Genomic DNA, 16,099 nt, shown 5'->3' with positions numbered 1-16,099 from the left:
TCTCCTCAGATTTTTTTACTTAAAGGGACATTGGGTGAGAGACTGGGGATAGGAAAAAGGGCAATTAGGTTATTGCTTAGCGGTTGTTACTGAATGAGATTAACTGTGGCTTCTTTCCATTCAAATATCAAATTACAAAAATGGAAATCTTTCTTGAAACTCATAAAACTTACTTTAAGGAATATTTAGGTTTAACAACACAACTCATTTTTTGTTTTTATGTTGTTGTTGTCGTTGTTTTTGTGACAGGGCAGCGCTCTGTTGCACAGCTCACTGGAACTTCCACCTCCAGGGCTCAAGCCATCCTACCACCTCAGCCTCCTGAGTAGCTGGGACTACAGGCACACACCACCATGCCCAGCTAATTTTTGTATTTTTAGTAGAGATGGGGTTTCACCTTGTTGACCAGGATGGTCTCGATCTCTTGACCTTGTGATCCACCCGCCTTGGCCTCCCAAAGTGCTGGGATTATAGGCGTGAGCCACCGCGCCCAGCCGGTCACGTCTTACAGTATCCTCCACTGCTTGACCCTGGTCGTCTATCTATAGGCAGCAGTTGGTTAGATTGAATTTTCCACAGACTCCTTCAGCTGCCAGCAAATAATCTAAGGCCAACTGGTTCTGATAAATCGCATTTCTCATTTGAGTTTCTTTTCAGGCCAAAATGGACAGAGCTTTGCCCGTTTCATTAGTGAGTATTTCCAAAACAGCCTGCGACCCAATGATCTGATTGAGCCTGTAAATAGGACTCCAGTGTCCCCATGAGCTATCCTCCCCCATGTGGCCAGCCCATAATACTCAATAATTCTCTCCGGTGGCCACTCCTCATCTTTCCATTCACCTATCTTTAGACTTATTTTCTCCAGGTGGAGTAGACCAAATATCCTACGGCTCACCTGCCTTAACAGGTAATAAGAAAAAGGAAGGCTTAATGGTGCCTATGACACAGCTACATGTCCATCTTTCCGGCCGTGGTACATATGCTCTATGTCCACATATCCAGTACAAGCCAGCCCGGGCCATCCAGTCTCTCCAATACCCGGGATGGTTCCAAGCATCCTGTAATTATGGGAATTTCAGGAGGGGGTTTTTCTCTGTGTAGTTTGAGCCCCACCAGGTTGCAGTGTCCACTGTTCCATTATATAGTTGCTGCCCTAGGCAGCTAAGCTTTCCTACCGCAACAGTGAGGTCTTTTCCTTCAAACCGTATAGTCCAATAATTGGATCCTGAATTTTAGAGTTGGATCCTAAAACCCAGAAACTGTTGGTTTGAATTCTTTGAACTGAGGTCAGGTCAGGGACAGGGTCAGAGGGTACTAACTCACAGGCTTCCCATGGCCACCGATGACCCATGGTAGTTCCCTCACACACATAGCAAGAAGTGACGGCAGCGTTCGTGCCAAGGGCTTGAGACAGTTAGCGTGACTTGCCCCATCTTGGCTGCTGGACCTATCTGCTCTCCCCCCGCTCTCGAGTCGAGGTAAAAATGGCTAAGCCACTGAGGCAAAAGCAGAATGCAGAGTAAGGGCCTGCAGTTTATGAGGACATTGTGCTGACTGCTTTCATATCCCTTTTAGTCTGTGTGTAAGCAACAGGCTTGCTGCAATTGAGATGCCTGAGATGGGCAAAGACCCCTGCCCATATTTTCTCAGGAGCTGAGCCTCTGTTCTACCTCCTGATGGGAAACATGATTAACAAGCCACCTTAAGGGCACCATTGTTTGCTTGCACTGTGTATCTTTGAAAAACATATATTAACTCTTAGACTGCTTTGTAAGCTGTTATCACAAGCCCCCTTAAAACTGCTTTCTGAGCTGTTATCACAAGGCCCTGATAACTATTTTTATGTGGTTTCTGTTCTCTTTTCTGTTTACCCCTTTTTCTGCTGAGATAAAGTAAATGTAACAAGAAAAAAGGTATAAAAGCTGTAACCTACAAAAATAAAGTGCTGTGTTTCGACTGTAAGTTACACAGATCTCCAGACACCGCTTTACTTTCTTCTTTCATTTCTGCACACTCTCTCCCTCAGGTTGAACAAGACATCTACGTTGGTGGTCTCGGGGACTCCCGCAGGTCGGTAGCCCCCAGCAGATGTGCCGGACCTCAACAAGTGACATTAAGGGAATGGGCTACATTTTCAGCAAGTTGGAGGAACAAGTTCTTGTCTTTTTTGGAAGTTCCAGCACTGGCTTATTTAATATATCATAGTACACTGGCTGGTACACTGGCTGGGACAAGCATTTTTGGATTTTTCCCCAAATCTGGATACTGACTCTAGGATCAAGTCCTTTCCCATCAATTGCTAACATATTCGCTCTCCTCTTTTTCCCATCTGGAGTCTTGGAGGTTTGTGATTATTAATTCTACTGGGTTACAATGTCCCAAGATGCAGAGGACATTACCCCATGGAATGGTGTCCCTTCCTTTTACAAGGCAAACAGGATCATTTTTAATCTTTTCAAGTGGCCCAGATGAGGCAATGATTGATAAGTGCATTCGCTGCCCCAGTAGGTTCTCTGGCAGATATACTTATGCTCTTTCATGTAACTTTGTTCCCATCCAAGGGAACCATAGCCCCCCATCACTGGGATAATAGGCATTGATGGCCACATGTGCATCAAACCTTAGGGTGACCTGCTTTGGGCTTCCCTTCTCCTCTGTTTTAGCTATTAGTAGGGCTGTTCCATTGCCCTGTTAGGAGTTTAATTTCAAAAGCTGTTTATGTAGGGGGTTTTGGTGGATTGTAGCAGACATCAGGCTGTTCATCCCCTGGATTACACACCTTATACTGAGTACCATTATGTAAATAGGTTCCCTTCTGTGTCCCTGTACATTCATAGCAACTGTAGAATGAAACAATGGCAGGAACTTTACGTCCTACCTCACTAACCTGGTGCACACACTGAGAGCATTCTTCAAAATCAGTTAATGTCCCTACTGTACAAGTCCAAATATTAAGAAGAATAAGTCCCACGATGAACTTTCTCATGCTTTGGTCGTGCGTGGACCAGTCAGCTTCCAGGATGTGGCTGGAGCAGGGCTTGTTGTCCTTCTTAAAGTGATTGTTGTCCGGGTCTGGTCTAGCTTCCCAAGTTTCAGCTGCTGCTGGTTTGATGCAGCTCTGGTGGATCCAGGCTGAGACTCCCTCTACCTTTAAAGCTGTGGGAGTGGTCAGGATCACGGTCTGGGGTCCTTTCCACCATGGCTTCAGAGGGAATGCATTCCAGTCCTTTATTCACACACAATCACCTGGTGAGAAAGGGTGAACTGGGGAGAATAAGCTCACAGGACATCTCTCATTTACCCGGGTTGAAATATCCTGAGTGATTTTTCCTAGAGCTTGTAACTGTCATCCTAGCTCAGTCTCTCCCCACTCCTGAGGAGTTCCTGGGAGTGCCCACAGTATGGGAGGCAGCCTATGATATAAGACTTCACAGGGGGAATATCCTGTCTTCTTAGAGGGAGTACATCTAATTTTGAATAACACCAAGGGAAGTGCCTGCACCCATTTAAACCGTGTTTCCTGACACATTTTTCCTAAGCTATTCTTAATGATCTGGTTCATCCCCTCCCCCTTTCTGGAACTCTGTGGTCAAAAGGCAGCATGCAGCTTCCAAGTGATACCCAATGCTATTGCCGTTTTCTGGACCAAATCACCACAAATGCTAGTCCACTGTCTGAGCCAATATGCAATGGCAGTCCAGATCTGGGGATGAGACCTCAAAGAAGCATACGGGTTACTTCATGGGACTTTCAGTCCTAGTCGTGAAGGCCTCAACCCACCCAGAGTATGTGCACACCAGGACCAACAAATACTTATGTCCTCCACACTTGGGCAGATTTCAGTGAAATCTACCTGGAGATCTTCAAATGGAGCTGCTCCATAAGCTGAATGCCAGGTGGATAGTTGGACCCTGCCTCACATTGTGCTGCCAACATGTAATGCATCGCTGTGCCACAGTTTTGGTCAGGGCCAATAAATGTGAGATGTAAAAATACCAGCCTAACAACTTCTTAAGTGACTCTTGGCCTAAATGAGTGGTTTCATGTACGCCCTGTACAGCCACAGCCCCTAAGAGCTGTGGCTACTCTTCCATCTGGGAGCCAGATCCATCCCTCTTTACTATTTGCCCCACTTCTGCTTGGAGAGTCCTTTCCTCCTTAGAATAAGTGGGCACCAAGTCAGGTATCTGGGGAATTAGAGGGGCTGTAACTGCTGTTCAGTAGGGAGTAGATGCTGCCTTAAGAGCTGGTGAATCAGCTTGGGAATTTTTCAGGAGGTATGGACCCGCTGATGTCCTTGGCAGTGAACAAGTGCCACCCTTCAGGGCTTCCAAACTGCTTCTCACAACTGCAAGATTTCATGCCGGTACCTTATTTCTTTTCCCCCTGAATTTAGCAGTCCTTTCTCTTTGTACAGCACCCCATGTACGTGAAGAGTTACAAACGCATACCGGGAATCAGTATAAATGTTCACAGCCTTGCCTTCACTCGTTCTATGGCTCAGGTCAGAGCAAAAAGTTCAGCCTTCTGAGCCGAAGTACCTTGAGCCAGTGGCACGGTCCTAACTACAGTGTCCTGAGTTACCACTGCATAGCCTGCACACCTTTCCCCTCGTGGATTAACAAAACTGCTTCCATCCACATACAACTCCCAGTCTACTACCATCCATGGTTGATCCCGAAGATCAGGCCTGCTGGATAAACTGAGTCCAATACTTCAACACAGTTGTGTTCAACTGGGCCCTCTGACACCGAGAGCAAAGTGGCGGGGTTTAAGATGTTGAAGACCTCAATGATGATGTGGGGATTTTCACATAGTAGGCTCTGGTATTTGGCTAACCTAGCAATTGTCAACCAATGATATTCTTTGGTATTCATTAGAGTCACTACTGTATGGGGTGCTTTGATATTTAATTTTTGCCCCAGAGTTAGCTTATCAGCCTCTTGTGCTAGCAGAGCAGTTGCTGCCAGGGCCCTTAAGCATGGGGGCCATTCCTTGGAAACTCCGTCCAGCTGCTTGGAGAGATAAGCTACAGCCTGGGCCAAGGTTCGACTGTTTGTGGAACTCCAACTGCCATTTTTTCTCTTTCTGACACATACAACGTGAAGGACTTTGTTAAATCAGGAAACCCCAAAGCTGGGGCTGACATAAGTTTCTCTTTCAATTCCTGAAAGTCCTGCTGCTGCTGAGATCCCCATTCAAAGTGTTCCTTGTCTCCCCACTTCGCAAATTCATAGAGGGGTTTGGCCAGTACCATGAAGTTTGGAATCCACAATCTACAGAAACACACAGCTCCCAGGAACTCCTTCACCTGCTTTCTAGTCTTGGGTTTTGGCAGGTTGCAAATGACTTGTTTCCTATCTGCTCCTAGGCTGAACTCGCCCTGCTGGATGGTGAACCCCAGATATCACACTTGCTGTCAGCAAATCTGGGCTTTTCTTTTAGACACTTTATACCCACAGTCCTCCAGGTACTGGAGTAAGGCATCTGTTCCTTTTGTGCACCCAACTTCTGTGGGGTGTCCCAATAAAAAGTCACCAGCATATTGGAGCAACACCCAGCCTAAGTCCTTAGCAGGAAGCTTCTGGAAGTCATGGGCTAGTGCCTTCCTGAAGATGGTGGGAGAGTTCTTGAACCCCTGGGGTCACTGAGTCCAGGTGTACTGAGTGGTTACACCTGTTTCTGGATTTTTTCATTGAAAAGCAAATAGTTTCTGACTCTCTGAGGCCAGCCTGATACTAAAGAAAGCATCCTTTCAGTCCAAGCAGCTGAACCAACTATCCTCTGCTGGCAATAATCCCATCAGCGTGTATGGGTTGGATACAGTTGGGTGCAAAGTCACTGTAGCCTGATTAACCAGGTGCAAGTCCTGCGCTGGCCTATAGTCACTGGTACCTGGTTTAGGAACAGGCAAGAGGTGGGTGTTCCATGGAGACTGGCAAGGAACTGTAATTCCATAGTCCCTTAAGCGCTTTAGGTGGACCTGAATTCCTTCTAGGGCTTCTTAGGGAACTGGATATTGCTTTTGCCCAACCAATTAAATCCCAGGTTTTACCTCAATGAGCACAGGGGCCTGGTTGACTGCAGGCCTGGTGGATTATTCTCTGCCCAGAGGTTAGGCCATTGTTTTGCTAAGGCAGGTCCTATCTCCCAATCTGGTATGGTTAAGAAGAGCTTCAACTCTTCTTCATGAGGAACTCTGAGGGCCATTATGACTCCAGTTTTAGGCAATGCCAGCCATAAAGTGCCACTCTCAGTAAAAGTGATGGTTGCCTGTAGCTTACTGAGCAGATCCCTTCCTAGCAGGGGCAAAGGGAAATCAGGCATGTATAAGAACTGGTGAATTACCTCATGCCCCTCCATCTCACAAGTCCATGGCAAATACAAATACTGTTTCTCTGACACCCCAGTAGCTTCAACGATATTGGTTGTACCACCAAATATTCAGCACCTGTGTTGACAAGGAAGTCAGTGTCCTTGCCCCCCACTGTCACCCTGACCATGGCTCTTTGGGGGCAATTGAGCCCGGTCTCCTTCAGTCCAGCGGCCTTTCCACTAGATTGAAAAGAGCGCCTTCACTTTTGTCTGAAGCCTTGGCTTTACCCGTTTTTCTGTCAACTAGGGGTACTTGTCCTTCCAGTGTCCCACTTCCTTACAGTAAGCACACTGATTATGCTGCAGGCACAGGCAATTAAACTGGGTAGCCTTCTAGGAGCCCCCCTTCCCCTGTCCTTTTGGGGGCGCTCCTCTAATAGTGGCAGCTATCAAGTCGACACTTTGTTGAGCTTGATGCTCATTTGCTCTACAACTTTCTCTATGGCTTACCACATCTCTGTTCACAAACACCTGGTTAGCTATTTCCAATAACTGTGAAGTATTCATGCCCACAAATCCCATCTGCTTCTGTAGCTTTCTCCTAATGTCTTCTGCACACTGACTGACTAATATCATATTCACCATGTGTTGGTTTTCGGGGCTCTTAGGATCAAAAGGCATACACATGAGATAGGCTTCACATAGCCTCTCACAGAACTGTGCCAGGCTTTCCTCTTTCCCTTGAATAACCTCAGAGATTTTATTGATGTTTGTAGCTTTCTGGGTTCCCTTCTTCAATTCTTCCAGTAAGCCCTCTCTGTACCGGATTAGCCTTTGCATGCCCTCTGGGGTGTATGGATCCCACTGGGGGTCAGTCCCCAGTAGCTGGGCCCTGACATACTCTTGGGGGTTCTGATAATCTGCTGGAACATGCTCCTCCAACCATTTGGAAGTGGCTTCAAGTACTGTCTGCCTTTCATCAGTGTTTGAAAGACACATAAGCAGCTGGTGGCAGTCAGCCCAAGTGGGGTTATGAGTCTGGACAATAGTTTGCAGTAGGTCAATGAGAACTTGTGGCTTCTTGGTATAAGACAGGGTGTTAATTTTCTAGTTGATAAGAGCAGCTGAGGTGAATGGCAGGTACATGAAAACACATCTTTCCACCATGTGGCCATCCTCATCCACTCCCATAGGCCTCTCTACCCCTGCCTTGGGTTACAGACGGGCTGCTAGAGGGGCAGTTTATCCCAGGAGGCAGGCAGCTATGGGAAGTACTTTCTTGTCTACTCTGGGTGGTTTAGGGATATGCAATTCTAGTGGGGGTGCTGAGGTTTCAGGCCCAGGGACAAGGACTCCTTCCTCCTGATACAGGGGAGCTATCTTCGGCAAAGGCTCTTCTGCCATTGGATCTGTCAGGACCTTAGGAGTCTGCATCCCTCAGCAGATAGAGCGGGGCTTTTCCCTGGCTGCCTGCCCCTTTGCCATCAGTACAGTTGCTGCCTGTCCTCTTAGCCACTGTGGAGGGTTTAGAACCAGCTGCAGCCATGAGTCTATATATGGAAATTGATCAGGGTACCCTGGCTTGCATGTAACCTTATGCCATATGTTGGAGACAAGAGACCTGTCTAGGCTTCCCTCTAAGGGTTGATCCACCCCAAACACTGGCCAGTCTACCTCACATAAGGTCCTCAGCTTTCCTGGTGTCATAGTCACTCCGTAATCCCCACTAAATCCCTTCTTGAAATTTTTCAGTATGGTCCCCAGAGAAGTAGGCTTGCTATGAGTGTGACCCATGTTTTTTGCCCAGAAAACAGTACTCACAGGCAGTAAAGAGAGTCTCATTCCACTCTGAGTTTCTCCCGCCCTGCATGGCGCAACACACTGTCTTTCACTTTTGCTTCAGGTGGATAGGACAGTCTCCCTCTCGGGAGTGTTTCAGGTGCCACTTGGCAATGGAGAGCTCATTACTCCCCCCACAATATATAGATTGCAAGGGCACCTCCTTCTAGCCACATACAGACTGCCCCTAATCCCAGCTGGCCTCACAATTCACTCAGAACTTACAGTCCTCTCTAACGAACCTGCTCCTCCCACATTTCACAGCTGCTGGGTCCAAGTGGACCCCTCCAATCACTCACACAGTCATACACCTCCCACCACCCAAATTGAAACCAAAAGCAAGACTTCCAAGGTTAGTTACAGAGAGAGAGAGAGCCAAGTTGAGGAGTGCCAAATTCAGCACACATGGGTGATCAGACCATGCTTCCACCTAAAGAAGGTGGGCATTTCCCAGGACTGGTCCTGGCGTGTTTCTGTCATCCAGACTGTCAATGCTGCTTCCTTCCCAGTGTTCAGCCTCTGCATGGATCTGCCACAGGAGCCTGCCTTGCCCTTCTCTGGCAAAGTGTTCCACCAGGGTGAATGCTTATCCAGGAGTGCCCTCAGGACCCGCGTTGCCCAAGCGGCCTGGAGTCTCCCTGCTGGGGTTCTCCACAAGGCAAGGCAAACTGCCCAAGAGGTTGTCTCGGTTGTCCACCAACTGCAATCGTTTCCTGGTCAGGGAACCAAGAAATGTAGCAGGGCATGCCGCAGACAAAACCTCTCGGACACCAGGATTGTGAAGGAAGTGGCTTTTTATTCGGCCAGAAGTCTCGGCAGACTTGCGTCTCAAGAACCAAGCTCCCTGAAAATCCTAGCCTCTGTGAAAGCCTTACAATCTTAGAGGCTACATGTGACAGGGTTGTGATCAATGAGGTAGGTGAGGGGTATGTGACTTAGGTGGGGTTCTAATCATGATTAAGCAAGAACAATGCCTTCCAGGGAAGATTCCTTCATACCATGCCTCTGATATATAGACAGGATACGAACTAGGGTGGGGGTTTGATCCGTAACCTCCAGGTCCAGCTAGTGGCACCAGTTCTGTCTCCTCTACTGACCTTGCACCTTCTATTTTCAAATTTTACTTCTCCTTTTGAAATGCAATGTAGAAGGCTCAGGGGAAGTGGTCTTAGAAGCTTAAGAGGAAGGGATCTCCTTCCTCACCACAAGAAATTTTTTAGACCAGAAATCTAGTTAAATTACAAGGCAAATGACCTAAAGAGAAACTTATGCAGGGTCCCTTCCTTTGAAGGAAATGTCACCCCATCAAAAGGCAGATTGCTCCACATTGATGAAACAAGTCTCAATCATTTTTGGAGACTAAATTGCCAAAGTTAAGGACGTGCCTGGGAGACAGGTCTATGCCTTTCTTCAAAGAAGATTTTGAGGGCTCCAAATTTAAAGAAGAAAGGATGGGATATTAAGGAGTACAGAATTTTTGTATTAAAAAAATATGGCAGAGGAAAAATGTGGGGGATCTGCATTTTACCTGAGAGAATGAAACAACCTTTGCAAAATGATGACTGAGACAGTGAAAGAGATAGAACTTAACTGACTCCTTCTTGCTTCTAACCTCCAAGCCGTCCTTGTTCTTTCCTGAGTGTAGGCTGAACTAACTTTGTGAGAAACTTAGTTCATAGTTTATAGTTTAAACAAAGACCATAACAGCCCTTTCCCAAAGCAGACCTCCTTCTTAGCTGGGGGCCAGACTGCCTCTGTAGGACTAACATTAGCCACAAGATTAGAAATTATGGTTTAGGAGTCATACAGCTGGAGGCCACAGATTCTGACCCTCCTAAACTGCTCCTAAGATCATCACTTGAGATATTTTTCAGGCCCTGCACTTGATGGATCAGCTGGCACCACCCAGATCAACAAACTGGCTCATCTGATTGTGTGGCCCCCACCCAGGAACTGACTCAACACAAGGAGGCAGCTCTGACTCCCTATGATTTCATCCCGACCAATCAGCACTCCTGGCTCACTGGCTTCCTCCCCACCCACCAAGTTATCCTTAAAAACTCTGCTCCCGGAATGCATGAGGAGACTGATTGGAGTAATAATAAAACTCTGGTCTCCCGCACAGTCGGCTCTGCATAAAGTACTCTTTCTCTATCGCAATTCCCCTGTGTTGATGAATTGGTTCTGTCTAGGCAGTGGGCAAGGTGAACCCCTACTGAATACAGACAGAATGCAGTAGAGGAACAATCAGAGACACATTTGTGTCTGACAGGCCAGGGTGACTGCACCTGTGAAGATAAGCTATCAATTTGTATTGCCATGGTGAAGTTTTAACAGCTCACCAGGAATTTTCTTGTGGACAAAATATGGGGAGGTGTACTGTAGCCTTTCCTCTTACAGCAATCTTACTTAAGAACCAAATGGGACAAGCAGGTTTACGTAATCCAGTTCCAAGCTTCGCTTTTCCCTTTGGTTAAATGAGTTTGGGAGTCCCAAAATGTAATTCCTTTCACAATATCCACCAACCAAACAAGGCTGACAAGGATTGTTGTTGGCACTGTTTCATTGTTGTTTGTTTGTTTGTTTCAGAGACAAGGTTTTATTCTCTTGCCCAGGCTGGAGTGCAATGGTTCAAAGTTGGTTCACTGCAGTCTCGAACTCCGAGGCTCAAGATTTCCTCCAGCCTCAGCCTCTTAAGTAGCTGGGACTACAGGCACACACCAACATGCCCAACTAATTAAAAAAAAAAAAATTTAGGTTCTCACTGTGTTGGCCAGACTGGTCTTGAACTACTGGGCTCCAGTGATCCTTTCACCTGTGCCTCCCCAGGTGCTGGGATTATAGGCCTTAGCCACCACACACGGCTGATACGGTTTTGTTAAACAGTGATTACAAAATAACTCATTGGAATATAAAGTTAAAAGTGAAATGAAGGCTGGGTGCAGTGGCTCAAGCCTGTAATCCTGGCAATTTTAGAGGCCGAGGTGGGTGGATCATGAGGTCAGGAGATAGAGACCATCTTGGCCAACACAGTGAAACCCCGTCTCTACTAAAATACTAAAAATTAGCTGGGTGTGGTGGCACTCACCTGTAGTCCCAGCTACTAGGGAGGCTAAGGCAAGGGAATCTCTTGAACCCGGGAGGCGGACAGTTGCAGTGAGCCCAGATCACGCCGCTGCACTCCAGCATGGCGACAGAGCAAGACTCCATCTCAAAAAAAAAAAAAAAAAGTGAAATGTGACACTGTTACAGATGGATTTATAGCATCGGGAAAAATCCACACTGAGATGATGGATCACTCAATAAGGCTGGTTTACTTCCTGCAGAAAGGGTGCAACTCGCCGACAGTCTTGCCACGAGAGCACACCTGAACAAAGGAGACAGGGACATTTATAACTTTCATAACCTGACGCAACTGCCCTACTGCTGTGACCAGTTTCCATTGCCCAGAATGGGACCTCACATTCTATGCATGACCTAATTGGCTAAAAACGTGGAAATTTTCTTTCTTTCTTTTTTTTGAGACAGAGTTTCTCTCTTGTTACCCAGGCTGGAGTGCAATGGCGCGATCTCGGCTCACCACAACCTCTGCCTCCTGGGTTCAGGCAATTCTCCTGCCTCAGCCTCCCAAGTAGCTGGGACCACAGGCACGCACCACCATGCCCAACTAATTTTTCGTATTTTTTAGTAGAGACGGGGTTTCACCATGTTGACCAGGATGGTCTCGATCTCTTGACCTTGTAATCCACCCGCCTCGGCCTCCCAAAGTGCTGGGATTACAGGCGTGAGCCACCACGCCCGGCCCGGAAATTTTCTAAAGAAGTAAATGCAGGGGTGAACAAAGGAAAAGAGGAAGTAACTTGAGGAATGGGTAGAGAAGCGATAACATTTTCAAATAAGGAAGGGGAATAAGCTTTGACCTAAGACTTGCCTGGGCTTGTCCAGGGACGCCAGGGCAAATATCCAGGTTAAAGTGTAAGAACGAAGAACACGGGATGTTCTTATTTCTTCATTATGACTAACAGCTACTCTAAGAGTATTAGCAAAAGCTTTAAAGTAAACTAACCTTTGACAAAACTATTATCTATTCGTAATGAACTCGGAGGAAAACTTTTAAGAGGAACCTTTTATTTATTCTCATTTCCTACAGATACCATAAATGGAAAATGCGGGATGCTGAGCATATTGTTCTATTAAGGGTTAGTGTTTTTCCCAAACATGGCCAACATCTTGCATTTAACTAAAAAGAAAAGGGGAATGGAGAGGAGGTGCCACGCCTGCCTACATACGCCGGTTTCCTTATGTATATTTAAAGAATGCAGAATGCGACAAGGAAAGACTAAAGACAATTAGTCTGGAGCAGTCAGAGCGTAAAAGGAATGGAAAGGGCAGGTAGGAAATGCTGACTTTGCTAAGTGAGAGCGTGTAGTCTAAGGGAGAAGTTCTGGAGTGGAGGAGAGGTGCTCTTTCTAGTAGGCACCTCCTGCCTGCTGCCAGGACACAGTTTCTCTCCAGCTGTCATTCCCAACTGTACAGATGTGTCCTATAAATGGATGGCACCCACCAAGCCTCCTCATTGACAAATTGTGTATTCCCAGCATGTGTTAGCTAGTTTACTTTGTGGTATATGGTCTTGTCTGTTTGTTTGCTTGTTTGTTTTAAGAGAGATTGGGGCCTGGCTATGTTGCCCAGGGTGGAGTGCAGTGGCTATTCACAGACGTAATCATGACGCACTGCAGCCGCAAACTCCTGAGCTCAAACCATCCTTCTGTGCTTCTTAATCTTCCACTGCACCATGGAATTGTCCTGTGCTGCCACCTTCAAATTAATAGGATCACCATTCTCCTTTCCAGGCTTTTCCTGGGGCTGCATGAGCACCAGTCTCCTCAGCTGTCAATTCACAAAGGAAAAATCATGTCCACACCCAGGGAGCACACAGCTGCACCAGGATAAGCATTTTAAAATTCTAACATGCAAAGCCAGGCACAGTAGCTCACACCTGTAATTCCAGCACTTTGGGAGGCTGAAGCAGGCTGATCACTTGAGGTCAGGAGTTCAAGACCAGCCTGGTCAACATGGTGAAACCCCATCTCTACTAAAAATACAAAAATTAGCCAGGCATGGTGGTGGGCACCTGTAGTCCCAGCTACTTGGGAGGCTGAAGCAGGAGAACTGCTCAAACCCAGGAGGTGGAGGCTGCAACTGAGCTGAGATCATGCCACTGCACTCCAGCCTGGACAACAGAGCAAGACTCCTTCTAATAATAATAATAATAATGTTCAAAGGAACTGATTAGGATACCTTTAGAATAAGGTTGAAGGGGATAGAAATTTCTACTAGTTACCTTATCTCAATCTTCGAATATTTAAACGGGAAGGGGATTTAAGAGATGAAGAAACTGGCCAGGCACAGTGGCTCGCTCCTGTAATCCCTGCACTTTAGGAGGCCAAGGCAGGCAGATCACCTGAGGTCGAGAGTTTGAGATCAGTCTGACCAACATGGAGAAACCCTGTCTCTACTGAAAATACAAGATTAGCTGGGTGTGGTGGTGCATGCCTGTAATCCCAGCTACTCGGAAGGTTGGGGCAGAAGAATTGCTTGAACCTGGGAGGCAGAGGTTGCAGTGAGCTGAGATCATGCCATTGCACTCCAGCCAGGGCAACAAGAGCGAAACTCCATCTCAAACAAAAGAGATGAAGAAACTGAGGTCCAGGGACACACCAGGGTCACCCTGGATGAGCACCCACGTCTCCAACCTACTTATTCACTACTCTCCATGACCCTTCCTTCTTTCTCGTATCAACTGCTACAAATCTTCTTCTCTTTATCTTCATAGTTTTAAAAGAAGAAAATTCCATTTTTTTCTATTTGTCTAATTTTATGTCAAAAGCCCACCAAAATCATGCTAAGCTTTTCACATTTAACTATTAGAGTGAAAAATAAATATGTAAATAGCAGAGACCCATGCAGTGACCCAGGGACATATTCCCTGAGAAAATTATGTGTATCAGCACCAGGATATTTACACAGGAACTGTTTTACTAGGTGTCAGGTGGTACCACAGGATAAAATATGACACTTAGTGTGGCCAAGGTCAAAAAGCAGGTAAGTGCTATCCAGGGAAAAGATCAGAGCATGAGTCAAGGTCACTGAGAACAGACAACATACACAGCATGGTCAAGTATCTATTTACAGCAAGAAGAGTTAGAACACAAGATCCAGTCTCAAGACCGGGTGTGGCAGTTCATGCCTGTAATCCCAGAGCTTTGGAAGGCTCAGGCAGGTGGATCGACTGAGGTCAGGAGTTAAAGACCAGCCTGGCCAACATGGTGAAACCCCACCTCTACTAAAAATACAAAAAAAAATTAGCTGGGCCTGGTGGCAGGCACCTGTAATTCCAGCTACTCAGGAGGGTGTGGCAGGAGAATCACTTGAACCTGGGAGGCAGAGGTTGTAGTGAGCCAAGATCACGCCATTGCACTCCAACCTGGCAGACAAGAGTGAAACTCCATCTCAAAAAAAAAAAAAAAAAAAAGATCCAGTCCCTTGCAAGACATCAGTCCCCACAACTAGCAGATCCACAGACCCACTCCATATCCAATCCCGCAGCATGGCCACATACAGCCCTTTTTTTGGGTTGTGGTAGCTAGGCCCAGACCCTTGCCCCATTAGGTCTGATATACAAAAAGCTCAGGGCATGCCTGACACACGTATGGCTAAGCAGTTTGGTTTTTTTATTTGTTTGTTTGGGGGATGGATTTTTCCTCTTGTCGCCCAGGCTAGAGTGCAATGGTGCCATCTCGGCTCACTGCAACCTCCACCTCCCAGGTTAAAGCAATTCTCCTGCCTCAGCATCCTGAGTAGCTGGGATTACAGGCGCCACCACCATGCCTGACTGATGTTTGCATTTTTAGTAGACATAGGATTTCACTATATTGGCCAGGCTGGTCTCCAACTCCTGACCTCAGGTGATCCACCCACCTCTGCCTCCCAAAGTGCTGGGATTACAGGCATGAGCCACTGCACCCAACCTGTTAAGCAGTTTTGAGAAAGGTTTACTTGTGCTCAGTACAGAAGGAACAGGGCCAGTCTGGTGTGCTTTGAGCTCTTGCACGCAATGCACTTAGTGAGCTGGTCAGCACCTCCTGTACCAAGCACAGGGTTCTTGGGAACACTGGCTGCCTTTGGACCTTTCTCTCACAGAAACATTTGACATCATATATGTACCCTGATGCTCTTATATATTCAACATTGTTTGCAGTAGGCCATGCAAGAAAACACTGGAATCGATAAATTGTGATGTTCATACCATGAAATACACACAGCAATAAAAGAAAACAGACTAGAGATATGTGTGATAAAATAGATGAATCTTAAAATTAATAACATGCAAAAATGCAAGACACAAAAGCATGCACACTGATGTCATTTATATGAAGTTCAAAAATAAGCAAAACTTACAAGATACTAAGATTTCCAGGGGTTTAAAAAAAAGAAAAAAATAAGCAAAACTCAACTATTGTTTAGAAAAACGTGTAATTGGGCCGGGCGCGGTGGCTCAAGCCTGTAATCCCAGCACTTTGGGAGGCCGAGGCGGGTGGATCACGAGGTCAAAAGATCCAGACCATCCTGGTCAACATGGTGAAACCCCGTCTCTACTAAAGATACAAAAAATTAGCTGGGCATGGTGGTGCGTGCCTGTAATCCCACTCCGGAGGCTGAGGCAGGAGAATTGCCTGAACCCAGGAGGCGGAGGCTGCGGTGAGCCGAGATCGCGCCATTGCACTCCAGCCTGGGTAACAAAAAGCAAAACTCCGTCTCAAAAAAAAGAAAAGAAAAACGTGTAATTGGCAAAATGCTAGAGAATGGCAATTGATCAAAAGAAGTGACCAACATTCATAAAAAGCAGAATAGTGGTTGCCTCCATGGGAAAAGGAGGGATTTC

General features: G+C 46.6%; 1 long non-coding RNA gene across 2 annotated transcripts in view; it reads right to left on the bottom strand.

Moving 5' to 3' along the window:
• Window positions 1-16,099, bottom strand: part of LOC144578288 (uncharacterized) — a 181,688-nt gene that overhangs the window by 74,500 nt on the left and 91,089 nt on the right. The window lies entirely within an intron of this gene.

This window comes from Callithrix jacchus, chromosome 11 (genome assembly GCF_049354715.1).
Source record: "Callithrix jacchus isolate 240 chromosome 11, calJac240_pri, whole genome shotgun sequence".
Classification (NCBI taxonomy): Eukaryota; Metazoa; Chordata; class Mammalia; order Primates; family Cebidae; genus Callithrix; species Callithrix jacchus.
Note: the sequence above shows the minus strand (reverse complement) of the source record. Positions and strands in the feature narration are given on the sequence as shown.